Source organism: Chlamydotis macqueenii, chromosome 1 (assembly GCF_036417535.1).
Source record: "Chlamydotis macqueenii isolate bChlMac1 chromosome 1, bChlMac1.mat, whole genome shotgun sequence".
NCBI lineage: Eukaryota > Metazoa > Chordata > Aves > Otidiformes > Otididae > Chlamydotis > Chlamydotis macqueenii.
In genome coordinates this window covers 10,509,349-10,532,577 of record NC_141556.1, presented here as the reverse complement: position 1 = coordinate 10,532,577, position 23,229 = coordinate 10,509,349, and the positions used below count along the sequence as shown (strand labels likewise).

Sequence of the window (23,229 nt, the reverse complement as noted above, 5' to 3'; positions counted from 1 at the left end):
CCTCTTGAACTTGTGTATATGTATCAGTATATAAATTTAATATGGCTGTAACCCAAAAGGAAGATCACCTGTCTGCTCTCTTTACTGTTAAATCCTTGTTGCACACTGGTTCCTTTTACTATCTTTCCCAGAAAACCAGAAAAAAAGGAGAAATGCTTATTTCTGTGCAAAAGATATCGTTGCCAGTTGCCTAGCTACAACATGAGAGGAGTAATCAGACTGTTTCCAGTGGGTTTTGCAGTATAGTTTCTTTAGAATAGCAAAAGGAAATTTTAAACACTGAAAAGTACTGAAAGGAAAGAAAAAGCCCAGAATCTTCTGGGTACTAGAATAGATAATAAAGCTGTACTTCACTAGTGCAAAATTAGCTTCACTTGAGGATAAGAGTTCTATGCTGTACATTAAAATCTTTGTATGCTTGTTTTTAACTCCTTTTACTGCAATGATGGAAGGTCTCAGCAATTCATTTATTGTATTTCTCTGATTTAGAGAACTCAGGGATCTACTGAATATGAAGCACATGCAAAATAGGGCAAAATTGTTCTATTAGTAATAATATAGGTAATACTGCTGATATTATTAGGATAGTACCGATGACTGATCAGTTATATACCATTGAATATTCCAGAATATCTAATAGTATATAATCAGTTGCCCAGAAGATGTGGCATTTAGTAAGAGGAAGGGGTATCTGGCAGAAGTGTGCAACCCCAGAACATTAATCTATTTTATGTTAACAAGTAATACATTAATAAACGAGGTAACATCAAGGGCAGAGACTGGAACTTCAGCTCCACCCTTGACAACAAAGAATGCCTGAATGACAGGGGTGTAAGTGTCAGGCTCTCTGCTCTCCTTCTGACTCCATGTAACCTGCCTTTTTCACTGTAAAGAAGGGCCTAACTTCAACAAACATACTGGCAGGTTTTCCTGCCAAGAGTACTTAACACTTGATGATGCCAGCATATTGATACAGCATTTCTCGGAGAGTGATAGGAGTTGGTCACAATAGAACCACAAATGGCTTTTCAAGATAGTTAACCAGAAGTGAGGCATTTCTCTATTCGTGTATAATGATGGAGCTCATGTGCTCAACTCTCACATTCCAGTCAAGATATTTCTGAGCACACTGGTTCTTAGTAAAGTTCCTGTGCACAGTAGGTATGCCCAAGACACCATGATTTTTGGTATCTTTAGAAATTAAGACATTTTGAGATTAGCTAGTTTCAAACACTTTCTGGAGTTATCAAAAATCTACCAAACCTCCAACTTGTGAAGTCTATCTGCACACTTCAGATTCAAATCCCATTGTTAAACAGCTTTACAATTCTCTTGTTTTTAGATTGTTTTTAAAATAATTGATGCACTGCTGTAACGCTGGTCTTTTGAAAAAGTAGCTGATTAAGCTAATAAGTGAAACACAAATTGCAAGAATTCCAGATGAAACGACAATTGCATGTGAAACAAAATTTAGTAAGAAAAGCTCATGTGGGCTAATTTTGTTGAAATGCACATAAGGAAAGGTTATTTAGTACATAAAATAATTTTCTTTGTCCGACAAAGATTGTTTCTGTCACCAGAAATGCAAGAATGCATGCAGTATCATTGAGATCATCTAACAATTGTCTTGTGCATTTATTATTCTACTTTCATAGAAAATTATTGAAGTAGTAAGTCCTAGTAATTGACACAAATAAATATTTATTATAATTATTTGGCAATATTGTTCCAATAAATGCAGTTTATTGATTGAATCAGCTGTCTCCAAATGCAATGGAGGTCCTACTAGTTACTATGCCCTTTGCAACTCCAAATAGAATGTAGGTCTGGATCAGACTATTAACCATAATTTAGGTTTAGTTTTCTGTGGAAAAAAAGCATTAAAGCATAATCCTCCAGGGAAGATTATCCTTCTCCATAGGACTTAAAGTGCTCCAACTACACATCATTTGTCTGGTAAGTACTAATTCAGAAATACAAATAAAAGTAACTTCTGTTTTAAAAAATCCATAAAACATATATCAGTTTTCTTGCAAATATTTCTGTTAGAGGGGTTTATCTGGAATTTTTACTAACGTTTCCTACCTTTTTTTAGCAACATTTTTTTTTCTAGAAAACAACAATAGAAGCCATAAGTATGTTGTGAACTGTCTTTTAGAAAATTAAAATAGAAGTAATACACCAGGAAACAAATTTGGCCCACAACATAACACAATCTTAGTATTACCAGAGTCTGTAAGTGACTAAATATACTAGATAACATTTAGCATAAAAAGACTACAGAGAAAAGCTCCAATTTCATAGTATGCTTGATTCTTTTCTCATAAAGATTGTTAAGACCGCTATACAAAGTTGACTATATAATTATAATAGATCTTTTTAAAAATTAAATTTATTGGAGGGCTCAGAAGTTTTTAAATACACTAAAAAGGAGGCAGGTTTTGCCTCCAGTCAGCCTGACAAATACTTGTTTCACTGTAAGTAGAAATAATACCATTATTATTTGTGCTAATACAGCTTCTGTCAGCTCATGGCGTGGGAATAAGACAATACTTAGACTTTATAAAACTTCTCAGAATCTAGCCTTAACCTTCATTTATTTCATAAAAACAGAATTAAGTGGCTTCTACCATGAAATAATCCATGGTTCAAGAGTCTGATGAATTTCATGTACTTATTATATAGATATGCTCAAAGAACATGTTATTTTATACACTAAATGCACATGTTGTTCTCACATTTGTTTGTGATGATTTCCATTTATTTCCTCATAGTATATCCATATCCAGTTTCTAGGGTCTTTATGTTTTTTTCTTTTCTATGCATCTACATTTGACTCACTACTTTTCCCAGCTGTGCTAGTTATTAGTACCTCTTCAGCTGCAGCCTACTCCCTGCTCATACACCAGCTCCTTTGCAGATTCAGGTTACTTCCCTTATTTCAGCCTTTCACTGACTCAGTTCTTTGAACTATCTATAATAACTTTAGCAACTCTAGTAATAGTATTAAGTATTTAAAAACCAAAACAGTTACCCAGCCACTGTTGCCTCTCAGCTTTACTCACTGTCCCTATTCAGTCTCTTTACCCTGCAGTAAAGTTCAGCTCAAGGATTGTGTTTTGTGCTGAGCACATAGTAGAATAAGTCTCTTAAAAAGGAAAATAATTACAATTAACATAAGCAAAGGAAGGCGATGATGAGCAAATCAGGAAACTGCACTAAATCTTGTCAAGAGATGGAAGTCCCAGTCTTGCCTCCCTGCCATACAGATGAAGTGATGCTAGTGAAATAACCTGGAATTGTTCAGATACACAGCGATTTCATGAACCCCGCCATTGTCCTCTCGGACTTTTGCTATATCTGCAACTGTTTATCACTTTATTTTTTAGTGTTGCTATATAAGCATGGCAAACACTTCTTCTAAGCTATGTGTTTTAAATTTCAATCTAAGTTTTTATAATCACACGGATATTTGATCACAAAAGAGCCTACAAATATCTTCTTATATCACCAGCCCTCTAGCTCCTGATTCTCTGTCAGAGTGGTTCTCTGTAAAATAAAATTTTGTACCAATTTTTTTTTTTTCTTTTCCTCAGTTAACCTCGTGCGCTGAATGTAAGCTTTTCCCTAAGGTTATCTTTTCAGTTAGCCTGTCACCCCAAATTTATTAGGACTTGAGAAATGGACATCATCTTCTTTCAGCAGTCTTCACTGGATAAATCTTCGTAGTTCTTTACAGAATTCTTCACACTCTTTGGTTCCTGAACTGCCAGTAGACCCTATTATTGGCATCACAAGTGATACTAGTGTGCTTTAATATTCTGAATTCATGTCACTCTCCCTGTGTTTTCAGCAAACCTTACAACCCCATACTGCTGGAGAGAATAAAGTAGCTGTGTCACAATGTTCTCCTCTTTCAGTTTTGTAATAAACAAATGTCATAATGAAAAGGGCATACATCTAACATTCATTTCGAATGTCTATTTTTCAGTTGTAACGTAAAAGCTCGGGCATTCCAGTTCCTTTGCTTTTGTATTCGCATACCACAATGTTAGAAAATTCCAAGTTGAAAATAATACATCACCTATTCCATCTCTCTGCCAGTCAAGGAATTTTTATTGTAGTATGTTGATAAAGTCATTACCCACTCTTGGCAAACTAGAGTTTTTCCCTAACTGAAAGTAACTCAAAGTACTTAATATATTTGTTAAGGGGAAAACAAATGTTTTTTCAAAAAAAAACCACCTCTAGGTTATTTCAGAAGACAAATGCTTTAATTTCATTTAGATATCAACCAATTACTTCCTTTGTCATTACTTCCTTCTGTGGTGTCCAGAATTAGGAAAATATAGAAAGGTTTTCACAGATACCATCTGCCTGTGAAGGTCACAGATAGCTTTCCAGGAACATTCTCCTGAATTTATATGCACATGTTATGTCTAAAATGTCACTTAGGATCTTAAACATATATTTGGATTTTACTGCAAGTGGAGAAACGATGTGCAAACAAATGCTTAGTCAGATGGCTGATTTTTGAAGAGGTTAGAATATGGCTAATTTAACCTACAGAAATAAATTCAACAAATATGTCTTATACAGGGGGAAAGGTATACTGGCTGAAAACCAAATGGATATAAATTGTCCATGGATAAATTTAGGTTTGAAACTAGAAGACACTTCCTTGCCATTACTGATTTTCAGTTTGGAGTATGATACAGTACAAGCAGTCGTACAGAGAAATGTAGCCAATTTCAATATATGATGTGATTGCCAACAAAATCGCATCACTTATTGATTCATGAAGTCCTACCATTTTTACAAACTGCATTCCTGTAACAGTACTCATGAGCAAAATGCATTATATTATTAGCATTAAACAGATTCATAGCATTTAGCTGACTTTAAACATCAAGCTATCTGTCAGCCACCAGAGAGAGATCATAGAAATCCACAAAAGCTGGGTCAGGTAAATGTAGACCATCACCTTAAAACAAAAAACAGCAAAAATTCCTGTAGAAATATGTTTGTGAACAGGAGGAAGAAGGGATTACATTTTCAGTTTGAGAATACTTTTTTTTTTATTTTTTGTTTGAAGTTGCAATCAACCTGAGATTGTTATCTGAACAATGCAAAAAGACGACCAGGTTTTATCTCTTTCTCAAAGGGTTTCAGTGTGTGATTGAGGAAGACCAAGTTATCTCACTATCTCAGATTACTGTCACTAATTCATAAGCTTACTTTTAAGTCATCACAACTGTGAAATAAGTTCTTTTCAACTGTTTTCATTGCAGAGTAATGTACACACCCAGTTATCACTGCTTATGTGACTTTTTGGTGTATACATTAAAAGTCACAAAAACTGACATGACAAAAAAAAATGGATTTTATATACTTACTTCTGTTGCCACTGGGAAGTCAATATAGCAAAAACGAGTGAGAGACTCTTATTTTCCTGTATGCATCAGTAGAAATATTTGTTATGTTTCCTGGCTACTGCGGTGCATAGCTGTTGAAGACAATGATTGCTATCCAGGCGTATGCAGCTCAATTATGGCATATCCACAAAAGTCTCAAGACTTTTGTCAGTGTGTTGGAATATGCAACAAATATCAAACTAAGAATAGAAATAAGCTTACTTCTCTTTATGTCAACTTTGAAGTGCAGCAGAAACCTAAACCAAAAAAAAATGCCAAAGAAAATGTTGCATAACCTTTGCCAGTTAAAAGGCATTGCCACTGACAGTGCTGGTATGCGTTCTGAACTGTGATACCTTAGCATCTAGTCTCCTTGATGAGTGGCCATTTCTGCATGCTGCTGTAAGGCACTTTTCTTACTTTTTGTATGATGGGCAGCAATAAATGTAAAATCCATTTTATTCTAAGGCTGCGGTCCACAATCTTGTCTCTAAGATTACGGGAATCCTAATCATTACTGAAGAAAATGAAGCAGTTCTAATAAAAAAAAAATCTTAAATTTCTGAAGGCTGCTTTAGCTTGCCATCTTTAGAATAAAACATTTTTGAGTAAAACTGTCACTAAATCCCTTAAAAATTACCTCTTGGGGTTGTTTTTTTCTTTTGCCTTCAGTTGCTTTAAGCATCTTCCAGCACCTCTTAATGGCAATATATTTCATGCTTTTAGAGGGAGAAAGAATCATTCCAGAGTATTAGAAGACATATTAAAATCATATAAATTCAAAATTATTGGAATTAATGTATAATTATTCAGTGTTATCTCACTAAATACTTATTCTTTCTCCTATTATATCTTATTTGTAGCTTAGCATTATTCAAAACACTGAGGTAGGCACTACCTAAGCAGGTGAGAAAACTGGATTTCCACTAAACTGTGGGTATGCATTGCGTCGACATTTACAATTGCAGTTGGTAACTTTTAACTTCAACAGAGAAAATAGGAACATTTAGAAGGCAGTTAACTTCACCTATCATAGGATATTAGATTAAAAGACTGGCACTTTAAAAGTGTCTGTTTGTGTACACTGACTACAGGGCAAGAGTGTAGCTGATTAGACCAGTTACTCATATCTACAGCTGACCTAGTGAATATCACCTTGATTTTTGAGCTGCAAGAAACTGCAACAAATGAGAAAAGAATAAAGACACGGAAGAACGCACAATGGCAATGAGATAGCATTAACAGTACACTGGCTGCATGGTGTAGCCAAAATCTGCTCTGGAGCCTTTATCTTGAATGCAGTGACTATGTACAATTACTACTTGGAACTTCCCCACTGCCCCCCCAACTGCTCACTAACAAAAGCTTTCAGTGACTCCGAATTTTTGGATAAACACATCTTGGATGCTGGACTGATAACAATAGTGTAAGACCTGAAAAAGTTGCCAAACAGTTCACCTGTGTTTCTAGAGCATTGGTACATCCCAAAAAAACTATTTTCTACTTTGTTATCCTGTCAAACAAAGCCTGATGATCTCCACGGGTCCCTTTCAAATGCAACCATTATGAGATTCTGTGAATGTGCCCTGGCACCAGAAACTGTAACATTTTATTCCGTCAGAAGTTTTCAAAATCTAAATTCTAAAATAAAAAGGTCTATTTTACAGAATGGTAGAGCAATCTGCAAGTTATTTCTAATTACCTATGATTTTGCTTTCTCCAGAAAAAAAATTGAAAGCACTCATGGAACTTTGTCAGCTGGTTTGTTGTTGCTAATGATCTCTTATTTTTCTTCCACATCAAGTGTTAAAGAAAGAGAGTTCTAAATACTGCAGCAGATTACCAGAAAAGTACACAGGAATTAGTGTTTCTCCCACGTGTCAAGAATTATCTGCTCCTTAATTTTAATGGAGCTGGTATTGTTGAATATTCCACCTAATTATGAACAGATGAAATACAGAATATGACAACACAAGGATGACCTACTTCCTCAAGTGATGACAATTCTGAAATGTGTATGCCCTTATCTTACTTCAAAAAAACATCCCAGCATCTTCGGAAAAAGCTCAAGTTTTGTGTCTTTTTAGCAACTGCTCTGTTTGGGAATATTTTATTTTAGCAATTAAATCTGATAGATAATGGGATTTTTACATATATAGCGTCTGTGCATACTTTAATTTCCTAGAGTTATTTTGCTGAAGGCCTACAGAAGCTTAGAATTATGCTGTCCATACACAATAACATATTACTAGTGTATACTTCATCATAGATGCAAAAGAAGAAAAGCTGTTGAAAAATAGCTGCTTTTCTACTGTGGAGGTGGAACATTACTATACTTGTTTTTACTCTGCATCTAACTGCACTGTCATGTGTTTGTTGCTTTTTTTCATGCACCGTAATAACAAGATGACTAATAGCCCTCCTTCGTATTGGCCGGTTTAGCTATAGGGGTGCTGTTGTCCAAAGCAAAGGAATGAGCCTTCCCCTATCAGTCTTACATAGAGAAATTTTCATCAAGCATTTTACTGCCACTGGTGACCACTTCTTTTGTTACTATGGCAAAATCAACTCCAAAGAAAGAAAAAACAACAGAGTGGATATGGGCATCATCCAAAGGCCAAAGAAGTCAAGGGAAGAGCCTCGAGTACTTCAGTGGAATTGGGATGATTAAGACCCTCGTACACTTTGAGAAGTTCTGGATTATAATGAAAATCCAAAATCACTATCTGAAACAAAATAAATAGTTTTTTACAGCTGTTCTAGGAAAAGATTCTGAGACTGTAGCTCCTTTAGACAGTTACATATAAGACTTGCAGTATCTGTTAAAATAACATTGAAATATCTCCAGGTGCTACCACAATATAAATTTGTAATAATACTAACCTCTAATTCACGTGGAACGATATCCTGTGAGTCTATGGGTTGAATGTTTTAATCAGTGAATCTATAAAACTGAATTTAGGAAAGTCTGTTAACAGTCACTGTTTTATCAACAGAGGGTTAAAAAATTATCTTCTATAATAAATATCCTCTTGACTTTCCGCCTCTACCAGAGATTCATTAAAATATGTACCGTACTGTTGATTTCTTTAGTTCAAATGGAGAATATCTACTTTATGCAACTTTATGCACATACTTTATGCTTTTACCTTTACAAACTTCCCAGACTCTATACTATGGCTTTGTTTTAGAATACATACTACCATCTATTTATTTTTGTATTTCCAATATGAACATCTGAAGAGTTAGATACGTGGAGTGGCATTTAGGTTTGGGTATTGGATTTTCTGCTGAAGTGCAGTACTCCAAGTCTTTTTTCAGAGTGCTTATTCAGTTAACTGCTGTCCTCTAGTCAAAGAAAGAACCCATCCCTATCACCCCAAGCTAGTGTACCCTTCTTTCACTGTGATGACCTCTGTAAAAGGTAAGACAATTCATATAGGAATCAGATCAACCCTTACTCATACCACAGTTTCCTCCTCCGGCAGGAAACTACGCATGCTCAATAATGCAAGCTATATTGGTAGTCACAGGTACACATAATATTTCCTTAAAAGACAATACAATTTTTAGAAACCAAGAAGCCAATCAAACAAACATGAACTACATTTCTTTTACATTTTCTTTTTGTTTTTTAAATCTTTAAGATATTTTTGAATATTGATTTCTACAAAAAGAAATATGCATGAAAATCAGATATGGAAAGCTTTCTGTCCTTACACGTGAACGACAATACATCCTTATATTAAGCAGTCTTCCAATCCACAAAGTCAATTCCGGCATGTTTTCAATATTATTTTGGTATCTCACTTTCCACTCACAAAAGACACTGGAGATTCAGTATTTACTTCCAGGATAAGACAACAATTATATTCATAAATTTATTTCAGCACATATCTAACAATCATAGTCAGATGAAAATTCTTGCAACGACATTAACTTTCACAAGTTCTTTCAAGAAGCCTCCCAATTAGATTACTAAAACAATTTCAATGTACTTGCATTCATGACAAATGAACATGCAGTTGTCCATTAATTAATAGCAGTGTATGACCTCTATTTACATTATTCTTAACAGGCTTTGATCCATTTAGATCATATAGACCAAAGAAAACCAAGGTTGTGTTAGTGTCTGAAGTAATTATTGTATAGTAAAAGACAGTTTTTAATACTGAGTTATTTATAAGCTAGTTTACTCTGAGCTTTAAAAATACTAGGTTATTGTAATGCTTCTTGGCTATATGTAGATGTTGATCAGTCCTATGCTGATATGCTCCTTTGTACCCCTTATTATAACTGTCTTGAACACTGTTTTTTATGTCTTCTAGCAGCTGAATCACTATTTCCCACACAACTGGTCAGGAGAGAACATGAGTATTCCCATCCCATCATTGTTATTATTTGTTCTGAACTGACAAAATGTATAGTGTCACGGATGGCACTAAAACAACAAACAATTCTATCCCCTGAAGAGTCTGAGGTCTATTCAGTCCTGTGTTCAATGTTGACCTTTTATGGAGAGTTTAGAGAAAATTTTGTTTGAAAACTAGGGCATAACTATGGAACTAGATGAAATTAATTCTGTAGTAAAAAAAAAAAAGAACTATTTTTAATGTTTCAGGGTGTGTAGTGCTCAGTGGATCTTTATCACATCTCAGAATACATATTTGATGATAAACTACAAATACAACCTTTTTATCTGAACCTTAATGGATCTTATTAATAAACAGCTCAAACATTCTCTGTAAAGTATTTTTTATTTTGGTCTTCCTCCATAGAAATAGAGAGACAACTGATATACATCATTATTCTGAAAAGTCATTTTGCATTTTGTTTGCTCTTGCAAACCAGATAATCCTAAAACTAACATGTGTAGTTCATTTCAACAATATGCTTTGCAAAACCAAAAATCTCTGCTAAGACAGATTGAAATGTGTCTGCCTTTTGCTTATATTTAGTCTATTATTGCATAAATAGTCCTTTTTATGAATAGGGATTTGCATACTGTTTCACATACGTGGAAGTGGCTGATCTACACTCCAAGTGAAATGCTATGGAGGAGGACGGAAATACTTACCTAAAAAATAGAATTTTTTTTTTTTTTTTATTCCTAGCTCCATCCAATCTTATCTCACTTAAATTTTAGTACTCAACTGAGGAATTAAAGTTTTGACCCTGGCTAGTCAAATTCACTCACCAGGCTATGAGACATTATCTCCAGATCCGAACACCATTGGTGGACTAACTACCATACCCATTCCTGATTAGGGAGAGAGCCTGCAGCAAACTATGCTCCAGAGAAATCTTACTTGAAGGATTAATTTGAGACGTGCTAAGAGCCTACACTAAAGTCCAAATATAAAACTTTTCTTAAAATGATAGCCTGAGGTAAGATCGTAAATCTGTAATCTGATACCTAAATATATAATCTGATTTTCAAAAGCTCGAAATGCCTGAAGACATTTCTACTGACACTTAATTTTCAGTTCATCTCTTCTATTTTCATCTTTCTTTAATCAGAACCACAGTGTGCATTTCTTTTGCATCACTTATGTTTATCATACTTGGCTTTATTATTTGTGTTTATTATCATTTACTAATAATTTCTGTATAATGTTTGCTTTCCATGTTATGTGACTGATAGATTAATCTTTTAGGTGCCTGCAAATGAGGAGGAAAGGCAAAAAAACAAGCGGATAAAAACACTGGGGAATAATTTATTCTCAAGGAAGAGAGCACAGGTCCAGCAGAAAGTGAAGGGAAATCACTTAACTGGCTTTGGGAAAATTATATTAATCATTAAATACAAATACAGTAAGAAGGCTGCATATAACATTTCCTGATATACTGGCAGCTGCCATGGCAGTAAAGACATAATAAAGCAATCACAGGAAATACATATTACATATGTGCAGAATGACCAAAACTTTGTGTGATACAAAACATACTAAGAGGCTGTCGTGGTTTTGTTTAGTGGGGGGGGCCTAAGGTGGTAGCTTCTGTAGGAAACTGCTAGAAGTCACTCCCCTTTGTTCAGGGGACTTGGCCAGGCCTAGGGCGGACCCACTGCTGGCCAAGGCCGAGCCGATTGGTAGCAGAATGTCTCGTGATAACGCCTCTGCGATAACGTATTTAAGAATGGGAAAACAGAAAAAAAGTAGAGAGAAGAGAAGATGTGAAGAAGCTGAGCGGGGGCAGAGGCGCAGAGGGGGAGGCGCAGGCCTCATGGGCCTTGCAGGCCTCACCCTCTGGCCTCTCGCCAGGCAGCCGACTGGGCCCGACTCGGTCCAGCCCGGCTGCAAGAAGTGGAAAGGAGATGAGAAGTGAATAAGATGTAAAAAAGATCCTGAGAGACATCTACCAGCCTGTTGTGAGGAACGGCTGCAGACGCCAAGGTCAGTGAAGAAGGAGGGGGAGGAGTAACGCGGCTCCTGGCCAAGATTCCCCTGCAGCCTGTGGTGATGACCATGGTGGAGCAGGTTGTCCCCCTGCAGCCCATGGAGGTCCACAGAGGAGCAGAGATCCACTTGGAGCCCGTGAAGGACCCCATACCGGGGGAGGTGGATGCCTGAAGGCAGCTGTGGCCCGTGGAGGGCCCGCTGGGACAGCTGTTCTGGAGAGACTGCACCCGTGGAAGAGATGACCCACGCCGGAGCAGTTCCACAAAGGACTGTGGCCTGTGGGAGGGACCCCACAATGGAGCAGGGGAGGAATGTGAGAAGTTCTTCCCCCAACCATGAAGCAGCAGCGTAAAACAACGTGTGATGAACTGACTGCAACCCCCATTCCCTCTTCCCCCCTGTGCCGCTCGGGGGGGGGGAAGGTAGTAGAGATAATGTTAAGCTCGGGAAGAGGGAGGGGTGGGGGGAGGTTATCTTGTTCTCTGTCTCATTATCCTGCTGTTTGTAGTAATAAATGAATAGTTTTCCCCAAGTCGAGTCTGTTTTGCCCGTGACGGTAACTTTAAGGATTTCTCCCTGTCCTTATCTCAAACCTCGAGCCGTTTTTCCTTATATTTTCTCTCCCTGTTTTCTCGGAAGGTGGGGGGAGTGAGAGAGAGACTGCGTAGTCTGGTCCGATCAGGGCTGAACTACGACAGAGGCACATACACCTTCCAGCAACTTCTTGAGCTCTTCCCAATGGACATCTCTCCTAAACACCCAAAATGAAGAGGTAAAAACCATACTGAGCTCCCTGCTTCAGGATCATGACAAAGGCCGTGTGAAGAGATGCTAGAGCACAGAAGCAGTTGTCATCTGCTTGAGAAACATTGTCTGTTTTTGCAACATATGGGTCAGAATAACACTTTATCATTAGGTGTGGCTGTTTTCACTGATAAGAGGCAAATTCCCAAGCTTCGAGGCAACACAGTTTAAAGTCCAGGCAAAGGTAAATGGAGAGATGAGGTGCAGGTGCAAAAGGAGAAAACCAAGCTTTTTCAGTGTTTTGGCTTCTGCCTCCTTTGAGATTTATGCTCAGGAAGACTGCGATAGACATATTTTAACTAATACTATTTTTTTTTTCTGCATGTCCTGCTCGTTGATTTAACCTTGCACTTTCCTGCTTTCAATTTTGCCCTTGTAGAGCCACACAAAGGAATATGCTATTTAGTCCGTAAAATAATCCAGTCAAATCTGGTCACTCTAAAAAGAGGAGCACGCTGTGCACTTGGGAAATATATACACAGAGAATTTTAAATAAAATGTTTTCCTTGGAAAACTTAAGACTAATATTAATTAATTTTTTTTCTCAATATTTCTTATAGAAACACGCTTACAATCTTTTTAAAAGCATAACATACTGTGATGCTACAGTAAAACTTAAAGCAGATGTTTTCTTGGTGTTTAATATGCAAATAAATCCTATATACTCCAGCAATCATACATACTAAGCTTGAGTTTACTTTCAAGGCACACTATGAGTACAATTATGCAAGAAATTACCAAATAATCTAAACTGATGTAAGTCTGCCCAAAATAAATACCCTGTTAACTCTAAATATAAACATTAAATATAAGAGGAAAAGACAGGTTTTAACTACCACAAAATATACCATGAAACAAACCAAAGCCAGTGAAATGAGTGGACTGAAATTTTCTGTCTCATTAGTGTTATAAATCAGTGGTAGTTCCTTGGAATTAAGTAAGGGTAAGACCTAAAATATTGGGTTGAACTATGGTAAGAGCACTCAGCTTCCCAAAGGACTTGCAATGCCTGGAAGTAGAAACATTCATTATGCCATTTCCTCATGTCAAAGTTTCGTAGTCAGGGTAAAACCACAGAGTCCAAGAGTGCATTCCTAAAACGGAGCTTTTTAAAATATTAACCTTATTTGTATTTTATGATGAAATATTTGTTTTTGTAAGACTGAATAAGTTTTAAGCAAAACTCCACAGTTATTTCTAAACAAAAATACCAAACCTTTCCAATCTCCTGGAATGCTACATTAATTATCAGAAGATTACTCGTTTTAACCTTGTAAAATTAAGTTTTCACATATCTCAAAATACACACAGTACTGTTTTAGTGATTATGAAGAGGGAAAATAAATCTACACAGATAGCAAAAAATAAAATGCCTACAGAATGATCTCCCTGCAGTCCTCAGTTGCTCTTTCACTACTTATTGCTATCTCCAGAAGAATAAAGAATCCTCTCAAAAGAACTATGTTAGCTCAGCTTTAATAATTACACAATTGCTTAGCTAATTAAGATGATTCAGAATGTCTCATTGACGAGAAGACAGAGGATCTCTCCCCACATCTTCAGCCAATTGCTCTAAGATACTAAATTGTTCATGAAAAGGGCAAATCAATAATCTTACACTCACACATGTATGAGTGATACACAGACATTCACGCATGTATGCAGAATGCTGTAGGAAGCCAAACTCACTCAATATATTAATAGATTCTTAAGACCAGAGTGGGTCATTATTCTCAACAAATTTGGTCCTTTAATGCCAAAATCCTTCTAGTTTCACCAAGAAGTTTCTATTCTCAACCTTTCAGCATTTCTTTTAGAAAGATATGCAAGTTTATGCAGAAGGAACTTCTCCAACCTTAAACTTAATTGCTCCAATAATTGCTCTATCTGTAGAAAATTTTTTACATGTAGACTCTTAGATGACACAAAAAAACCACACAAAAAAAAGCTAGCGAAAATATGAACTTTTAATTATATTTTTCTTTCTAAGGAATCATATTAAAACTTTTAAAAGTTAAACTTGAAAGGAAGTATTGCAAGACCAAAATTAAAGTGATATAAACTTAGTACAGTCTTCCAGGATAAGTGATACTAATGCCAGCTTCTAATTAATTTAGTTGTAGGTTCACTATTAAGTCAAGGCCAAACACTTGGAGGTAAAAATGACAAAGAACTCAATAGGTCTCAGTTGCCTGATGAAAAGTGAAAAGTTAGAAGTAAAAAAAAAAACAAACCAAAACAAAACAAAAAAAGCCCCAAACTTCTTCCTTCATAAGTTTTGTATTACTTATTTCCTCTCCCCTTCTGTTTCCTATCTTTCCAGTCATGTGGGGGAAAAAAAAGAAAAAAAGGAGATAAAAGAGAAGCTGAACAACAGAAGTCAGCTGGGTTAGACATGTCATAAGTACACACACAAAATGCATTTTTTTTTCTAGAAAAGGGTTGTTAAAGAAAAAGAACTTGTTAATCTCTGTTCTCTAGGCTATGACCATCCAAATTCAGCCAATGGAATTCAGATGATTAAACTAAACTAAGGGTCTTAACCAAGATAGGATCTCCATCCTTCTGTGTAAGAATCCTGAGCAAAAATTTCACTTGCATGTTTATGGTAAGTTTATTCTTCAGAGACAGATACACAGTTTTCTCTGCTATTTATAACCTCTCCACTTTACTCATAATAATCATATAATAAATGGTCTGAAAATAATGAAATAACAACTTTTTACAAAAAGAGAAATACAACAGACTTAAATCTAAATCTCCTCATTATTATAAAATTATCACAATTACCAGAAAAAAAAAAAGACCCAGCCTTCTGGTAAAACCATTCAAAATAATTATTTAGTTCTTGGCTTTGTGGCACCTGAACAACTTAGCTAGTTTATTATCACCTTAATGAGTAATTTATAAAACTATGTTTGTATTGTTTGGTTTTTTTTTAAGAAAGATATCTTTGGAATAGAAACTTAGTCATATTTTTATGTGACTATATAGTTTAAATTAAAAATTCTTATTTATATAAGTTTTTTTAAAAATAGAATGTATCTTGTATGTCAATTAAAAAAATGAAAATTGAACATTCTTCATAAAATAGGCACCTGAGTTAAAAAAAAAACAAACTTATGCTATATATTACCAGAAATTTTAGATAACCAAAGACAACAAGAGTCTTTGTAAGTATGGGTTATGGAAAGCTGCAGACAGAAATGATCCATCATAACTCCAGATGTATGGCACAGAGAATTCAGATTTCATTCTAAAACAAAACAGAAATTATCATTTCTATATTATAGTCTATGCAATCAATTCTCAAGCCTTTGACACTAGAATAATATACAGTGTGCTTGTAAAATGAACCATTTATGGAGCTCTCTTCAAAAAGCATCTCTAGGCAATGAAGTGGAAAGTTCACATCTGTCTTCAAGGGCAGAACTGGAAGCAGTTTCCAGTGTGAAGAAGTGAATTTTTGTACATCAAAGCAGTTACAATTGTGTCCTCCCACAATCTGCATTTAATATAAATCCAGTACTTCAGAAATAATCTATTTTATTTAAAGATGGCACTTGGATAAAATAATTCTAATTATTCTGCAAAGACAACTAAGTAGAATTTTTTTAAAAAGCTTGAATTTTAAGTGCTGTGTTTTCAGATATTTTATAGTATAAATTCTTTTTTTTGTTTGTTTCAAATACAACTAAAATACAGTTTAAGTAGTAATTCCAACACAAAAGTGCTTAATTACACTGGTATCTGAAAAAAAAAAAAAATTGTGCAATTAATTCTTTTAACTGAATACCCATACCCTAGTCATGTTTGGGAAGTTAAACCATAACTCAAAATGCCTAGATTCGTAAAATTTACCATTCATGAGTTTGTTTAGGAGATCTTAATGTTGGTTGAATGTGGTGTGATATTGTTGCTTGATCACTGTGTGGTGAGGTTGACAGGTTGGAGGGAAAGGATGACATCCAGAGGGACCTTGACAGGCTGGAAAGGTGGGCCCGTGCCAACCTCATGAAGTTCAACAATGCCAAGTGCAAGGTCCTGCACCTGGGTCGGGGCAATCCCAGGCACAAATACAGGCTGGGTGGAGAATGGATCAAGAACAGCCCTGAGGAAATAGGACTTGGGGGTACTAGTGAATGAGAAGCTCAATACAAGCTGTCAATGTGTGCTTGCTGCCCAGAAAGCCATCCACATCCTGGGATGCATGAAAAGAAGCATGGCCAGCAGGTCAAGGGAGGTGAACCTGTCTCTCTACTATGCTCTGGTGAGACCCCACCTGGAGCACTGTGTCCAGCTCTGGAGCCCCCAACGTAAGAAGGACATGGACTTGTTGGAGTGAGTCCAGAGGAGGGCCACAAAGATGATCAGAGGGCTGCAGCACCACTCCTGTGAGGACCGACTGAGAGAGTTGGGGCTGTTCAGCCTGGAGAAGAGAAGGCTATGGGGAGACCTTATGGCGGCCTTCCAGGACATAACGGGGGCTTATAGGAAAGATGGGGAGAAACTCTTTAGCATGGCCTGTTGTGATAGGACAACGGGTAATGGATTTAAACTGGAAGAAGTAGGTTTATATTAGATATAAGGATGAATTTCTTCACTGTGAGGGTGGTGAGTCACTGGAACAGGTTGTCCAGAGACCTTGTGGATGTCCCATTGCTAGGAATGTTCAAGGCCACGTTGGATGGAGCTTTGAGCGACCTGGTCTGGTGGAAGGTCCCTGCCCATGGCAGCGAGGCTGGAACTAGATGATCTTTAAGGTCCCTTCCAACCCAAACTGTTCTATGATCTACTTGTCTAAACAATCTGAAAGATTAATTTTATCATGGTATTTATCATTGTTTTGCTTAAATCTCCCTGATTATGCTACACTGGCACTCAGAAAAAAAACATTACACTAATGCTTCATTAGCTACTTTTCCATCATAGTTAAAATGTACATTATAACTATACTCTATTAGAGTAAAATTGTAGATAGCTCAGAAATTACTAGCTCTTTTTAGTTCTCTCTTTCTAATAGAGCATTTACCCAACAAATTTTCACTGGGCATTGCATCTTACAAAACTAAATTGTTGACATTTTTCAATGTATGCTGTATAAGATTCCCAAAACATTCCTTAGAAATTACTTTGAAGAAAATATTGCTATCAATAATCAAGACTTAATTTCATTGGTGATATTGATCATGTCAGCAGGAAAACAAAGCCATATCTGCAACAATATTGAGTATTTCAGGACAAAAAAAACTATCTATATAATTGAAGAATAAATTGTGCTGAACAGAAGAACTAAAGAGAAAACTAAGTCTGTTTTTGTCTGGTTTTACGTAAAAGGATTCACCAAATTAAATCAATAAACCCTATGAAATGATTTAACAAGCACTTGCATAAATAAAAGTAGAAAATTATCTAAGAGTTTTTTTAAAAAACTGAATAAATCAGCAAAACAATAATTACAGAATTTGGGGAAAACAGATTGTACCACAGTGCAAGGCTTGACAGGACAAACGCTCATAAACAGACATCACTGAAAAGAACTGGGAAACCAAACTGCGGGAGAACAAAGCACAACAAACCCAAAGGATCTTGGGCAGCTCTGAGTTAACAAAGAACATCCTTTACTCTCATTCCATCAATAAAGATACTTCTCAGAAAAATGCAGATTTAAAAAAGGGGGAAAAGAGGGCTGCTCTGTCTGCTAGGCCTTCATGCTTCGATAAGTAATTTGTGTTATATAATAGCAGTAAGTATGGTAACAATATACTTTAAGAAAAATGCATATCTGTAGGACTAGCTAATCTGACTTTAAAGCCTCCTCTCTAAAACCTGATGAGCCCTCTAGGAAGTTGTATGTTTGCCAGTTTGATTTGAAAAACATGTCATTGTGAATCTGTTGTAAAAACGTACTGTCTACTAAAACATGGGGTTGAAAACTGATGTCTAAATATAATTTTTTAAGAGTTGCTTCTTAATATGAATCAGTCTTAATCAGTTTGTCAGAAAATGGATCCATTTTGTCAAAAGAACTGTCTGAAGCATCTACGCTTGATAGAGCTTTTTGTGCAACCAATTAGGAAACAAACTCACTGAGTTTCCAGAATTATTTGAGATAAGAGAATATGTCCTATCCAGTCTGAATAAAAAGACTATAAGTACATAAAAGACACAAATAAAGCTCTAGAAACTATTAAAAATCATACTGAATATCATGCAGTACTTCAGATTCAGGCTACTTTTCTTACATGCCACTCAAAAAATCTGAGTGCAGTTTGTATTTTCTGCCTAAAACCACTCGCAACCCTTCTGAAGCTGACTCAGATTGGTTCTACTTGGTTTAAACTCTCCATGCTTAGCTGGAAAGTGTCATCATCTTACATTATCTTCACAATTATGAAAGGTATGAAAAATTTGACCACATTACATACAGTGTGCATATTTCTAATGAGACACCAAGAGATAGTTAAATGAACAAAAAACATTGTACACTGGAGGACACCAAAGGAACCTGGAAAATATCATCTGAGGGCAACAGTGAGATTGCATTTTAGGAAGCTCAGAGAATTGGTACACTTTTTGTGCTATCTTCTGTTCTCATTACAGTTTGACAACTTTCACCAGAACAAATTAAGTTTGTGATATTTTCTGTTCTCATTACAATCTATGTGACAACAATGCATTATAAATCTGCCATTTTCTATCCCTTTTACAATCATTGTTATGAGAATAAATTATATCAGCATTCGTGGCAGATAGTTTATTACTCTGTGCACAGATCCACTAAGTAGATAGATAAGGAGTATCTAACTTTAATCTCACATTTGTCTCGTGAGATTTACAAGTGTCATCAGCAAAACTGAGACCTTTGCAAATTTATGCAAATATCATGTCAGATATAAGTAAAGATGAGGCTAATCTACAGAGTTCAGATGCAAAAAAAAAAAAAAAAAAAACAACCCAGAGAATCTGGTGCAGCAACAGCTGAGGTGGGAATAAATGATATTTTTCTCTCTCTCTTCAGTCTTTCCTTCTGATCTAGGTAATTTATTCTAAATTCTACCCAGTTTCTGTAGATCTAATTTATGTTTTCTAAAATATCACTCTTTCTCTAGACTCCATCATTCTTTCTTCTGTCCTACATGGATGGCAATGTGTTGCATTAAGACAGTTTGCTCATTTCAGGATACCAAAGCCCTGCTCAGATTTTAATTCACAACCCTCATAAGAAAAAACTAAGGACCATTACAGCATTCTGTGGAATAATCAAAATGTAACTGGAGAAGTTATTATTTATTTTAGACCATCTACGGAACCAGACAGAAGCCCAGAAGTTGACCTCTAGTTCAATGTCTGGATTTCCTCTTCCTCTCTGCTTACATTAACTTTTAGGAAATCCGATTTTATACTCTGGTAGAAAAGGGAAACAAAAGAAAACTATATGCCGCAATAATTTGATGGCAAATGTTATAAACTCCTGTTTTCTATGGTATTCCAGAAATGTGTCAGATAAGAATATACAGATTATTTCTCATCTGGGAATATGACTCTTACTAAGGTTTTTTTTTAAAATGTCTACATAGGCAGAGTGTAGCCATTCTGAATAACAAGGTTACAGAAATAATTTGCGTGAATTCCAGTTAGCTTTCTAAAAATATTGTATTACAATTATTATTTCCATACAAAAAGATCTCTAGATGCTAAACAGTATCCAAGCTTGACATGGTAACAGCATTTGCTGACTTATGCAATACACATCTAGAACAGAAGCGCCGTGGTGACTGTAGCTACATTCAAAAACTGCTAATACATTTCAATGCACATCAGTAACTGCCATTGGAAAAAAAAGTCAATAAATCATGATAAGCACCTTGAAGTTATGTGTTTCCTATAAAATTCATCTGAACAGTTAAAGAATCATTGTGATTTAAGGTAGGCCTGTTGAAGTTCATCCTAAATAGACCACTTAAAATTAAGATTCAGGATGCTGTAAGGTAATGAAATTGTTTCCTGTGCAGAACCTGTGCAAAATAAGATTATTTAAACTGCAGAAGGGTCAATAACTATTTATTGAATATAGAATGCTTTAACTTAAGTCAGTTAGATCTGCTCAGCTCACAGTGGCTGAAAAGAATATCTAAAATGCTGTGTGTGTGTGTGTATGTACGTTTGTTTACATGCAAATTTTAAGCTTTTAGGTCTGTAGGCTAGTAGTATTCACTGCAAAAGCCATCCAACCTTGATAGAAAAATGAAATATTCTCTTTTTATACCTGGAGTCACCATAATCTTAATTGGAATCAGATAAATTTGCATATAGTTAATACAACAGATCCCACTTTAGTACTGAATAGAAAAGACAACGGAAAAAAATAATATGAAAGTCCTAGAAATACAACCTTTGAAGGTTTTCCAGCCTGTCTCTCCTGAAAAATCCCAAAAAGAACAAAGAACCAGAAAGCCATAAATCTATCTCCCCCTCACTTTAAACACCTAAGAGAATATATCTGAGCTAGTTACCCTGAAGCAATTTTACAGTATATGAAAAGAAGCATGCATCTCAAGAACACAAGTCATTGTCTTATTTATTTGTCTTAAAATTAGATACAACACAGGCCTAAAACATTTTAAGGAAGAAAATTTGTCATTAAAGCTGTATCCTGCTAAGCCATTATACTGTTTTATCTCAAGAGAGGTAAAAGCCATATTGTTTTGTTTCATTAATCTCCCTTACGGGTAGGTATCCATGGCCATATCTACAAATAAATGGGTTGGGATCTGTTCTCTACCACTGAGGTCATGTAGTGCAGCAGAGCTCCTGTCTATATGGCTTTAGTAGTCCTCCCCCTTAAATACATTTCAGATAAAACCAGAATTAGTTCATCCAGACTGTCTGGGAATATTTTGCATGCTATGCAAAATATGACCATAAATTGCCTGGATTTTGATAAGTTGGTACACGCTAAAAACATGCCAGGGAGCATGCTAGTGATCAACAGTATAGACAGCTTCAGGCTATTGCTTGTTTCACCATTCAATTAGTTTACTAATACCATTGCTTATGGTCTTATTATATCCACTATGTTGTGTGAAAATATTATTTCAATATACCTAATAACACTATTTGTTCTATTTCATTAACTATTTCAATGTATTCAGGAGAAATTTATGTTTTAAAACAGACTTTCACCAAAGGAAATTGTTACTTCTGACAAGCTTCAGCTGAAAATAAAAAAAGATTCTCCCTTCTAATTAAAGAATTGAGTTTACTTCTGAATGAACAGTATGAATGAACTCATTCAATATTTAATTCACCATAAATTAATTATAAGCTCTAAAACAGCACAAGGTAGATGCTTTGCATCACAAAGCAACTTTCAAAAGAGTGTAGTTTGGTCATTAACCACAATTTGCAAATTATCCCATATAACAGAAAACAATTAATAGTATAAAATTACGTGTACAGAATAACACATGAGCAGAGTCAAGTTAGTAGAAGAAGAGAAATGAAAAAAGTTTCTTGCAAGTTCTATATAGGCCCAGCTGGAGAAAAACACTTTTGTAATAGATGGGACACAGATACCTTTTAACTCTCACCTAGAGAAACTAAATAATGGGTTTTTTTTTTAGAATGCAGAGATACATGTGTTTGAAAGAGTGTATGTACACATAAGCATATTAAATATTTTCTGGTAATAGACATTAACAAATGTCCAACTAAACAGACTAGATCCTCAGTTTTCAGGAAAGACAGAGAAACTACCGGGTAGAACTAGAGAAAATGTCATCATTGTACCAAATTTATTCTTACAGAGAATACATAATTTTCAATGAAGTTAAATTACACTTTTACAAAGCATTGCTGTCAAGTTAATTTTTAATATTAAAAGAGAATGAAATCTGAGGGTTCATATATGCAAGATATACATTGTAATAACTCTACTAAATTGATTTTTATTTAATCTACTTTAAAATATATTTATCGGTTGTTTCTATTTTTTTATACAACCTGAAGTCATAGAGTCTTCGCTCAGTATACAGCTCTGGCAGGCCTGAAAACACTGCATTTCTCTATGAAACTGACTATCTTGGCAGAAAAACTTCAGTGCCTGCAGGGAAAACAATGAAACACATTGTTGTGAATCTAGACAGAATGCTGTCAGTTATGAGAGATGCCAAACTTTACATGTCTACATTACTAATTCATGTCAATGAGTCTTTTACAGTCTCTTACACAGTGATACCCATTCCAAAATGCAGAAACATATTGTAAAATCTGAAATAGCTTGACAAGATCTGCCAATACTTTCCCAGAACAACTTCAATAATTCACAGTACTAACACCAAGCTACCTCATTTAAACTCAGATGAGTTTTGGACATAGACTTTTCAAATAAAAATGCTACAAGTTTGTAGAACAGTGATGAGGGTCTCATTCAGAAAGGTGTCAAGACATCCTAAGAGCCTTCCAATCCTATCTCAGAGCAGCCAACTGCTCTGAAATTCTTAACTGAAAATTAATTTTAGTCTAGATTATTTCCAAACTTCCGGGTTGCTTCACATGGCATTTTGTCTTTGACAGTAAATAATATTTGATGCTTCCGCAAAAGGTGA

The 23,229-nt window shown here is 35.6% G+C and overlaps 1 protein-coding gene across 2 annotated transcripts in view; it reads right to left on the bottom strand.

Moving 5' to 3' along the window:
- The window catches only part of PCLO (piccolo presynaptic cytomatrix protein), a 371,716-nt gene that overhangs the window by 201,267 nt on the left and 147,220 nt on the right, over positions 1 to 23,229 (bottom strand). The window lies entirely within an intron of this gene.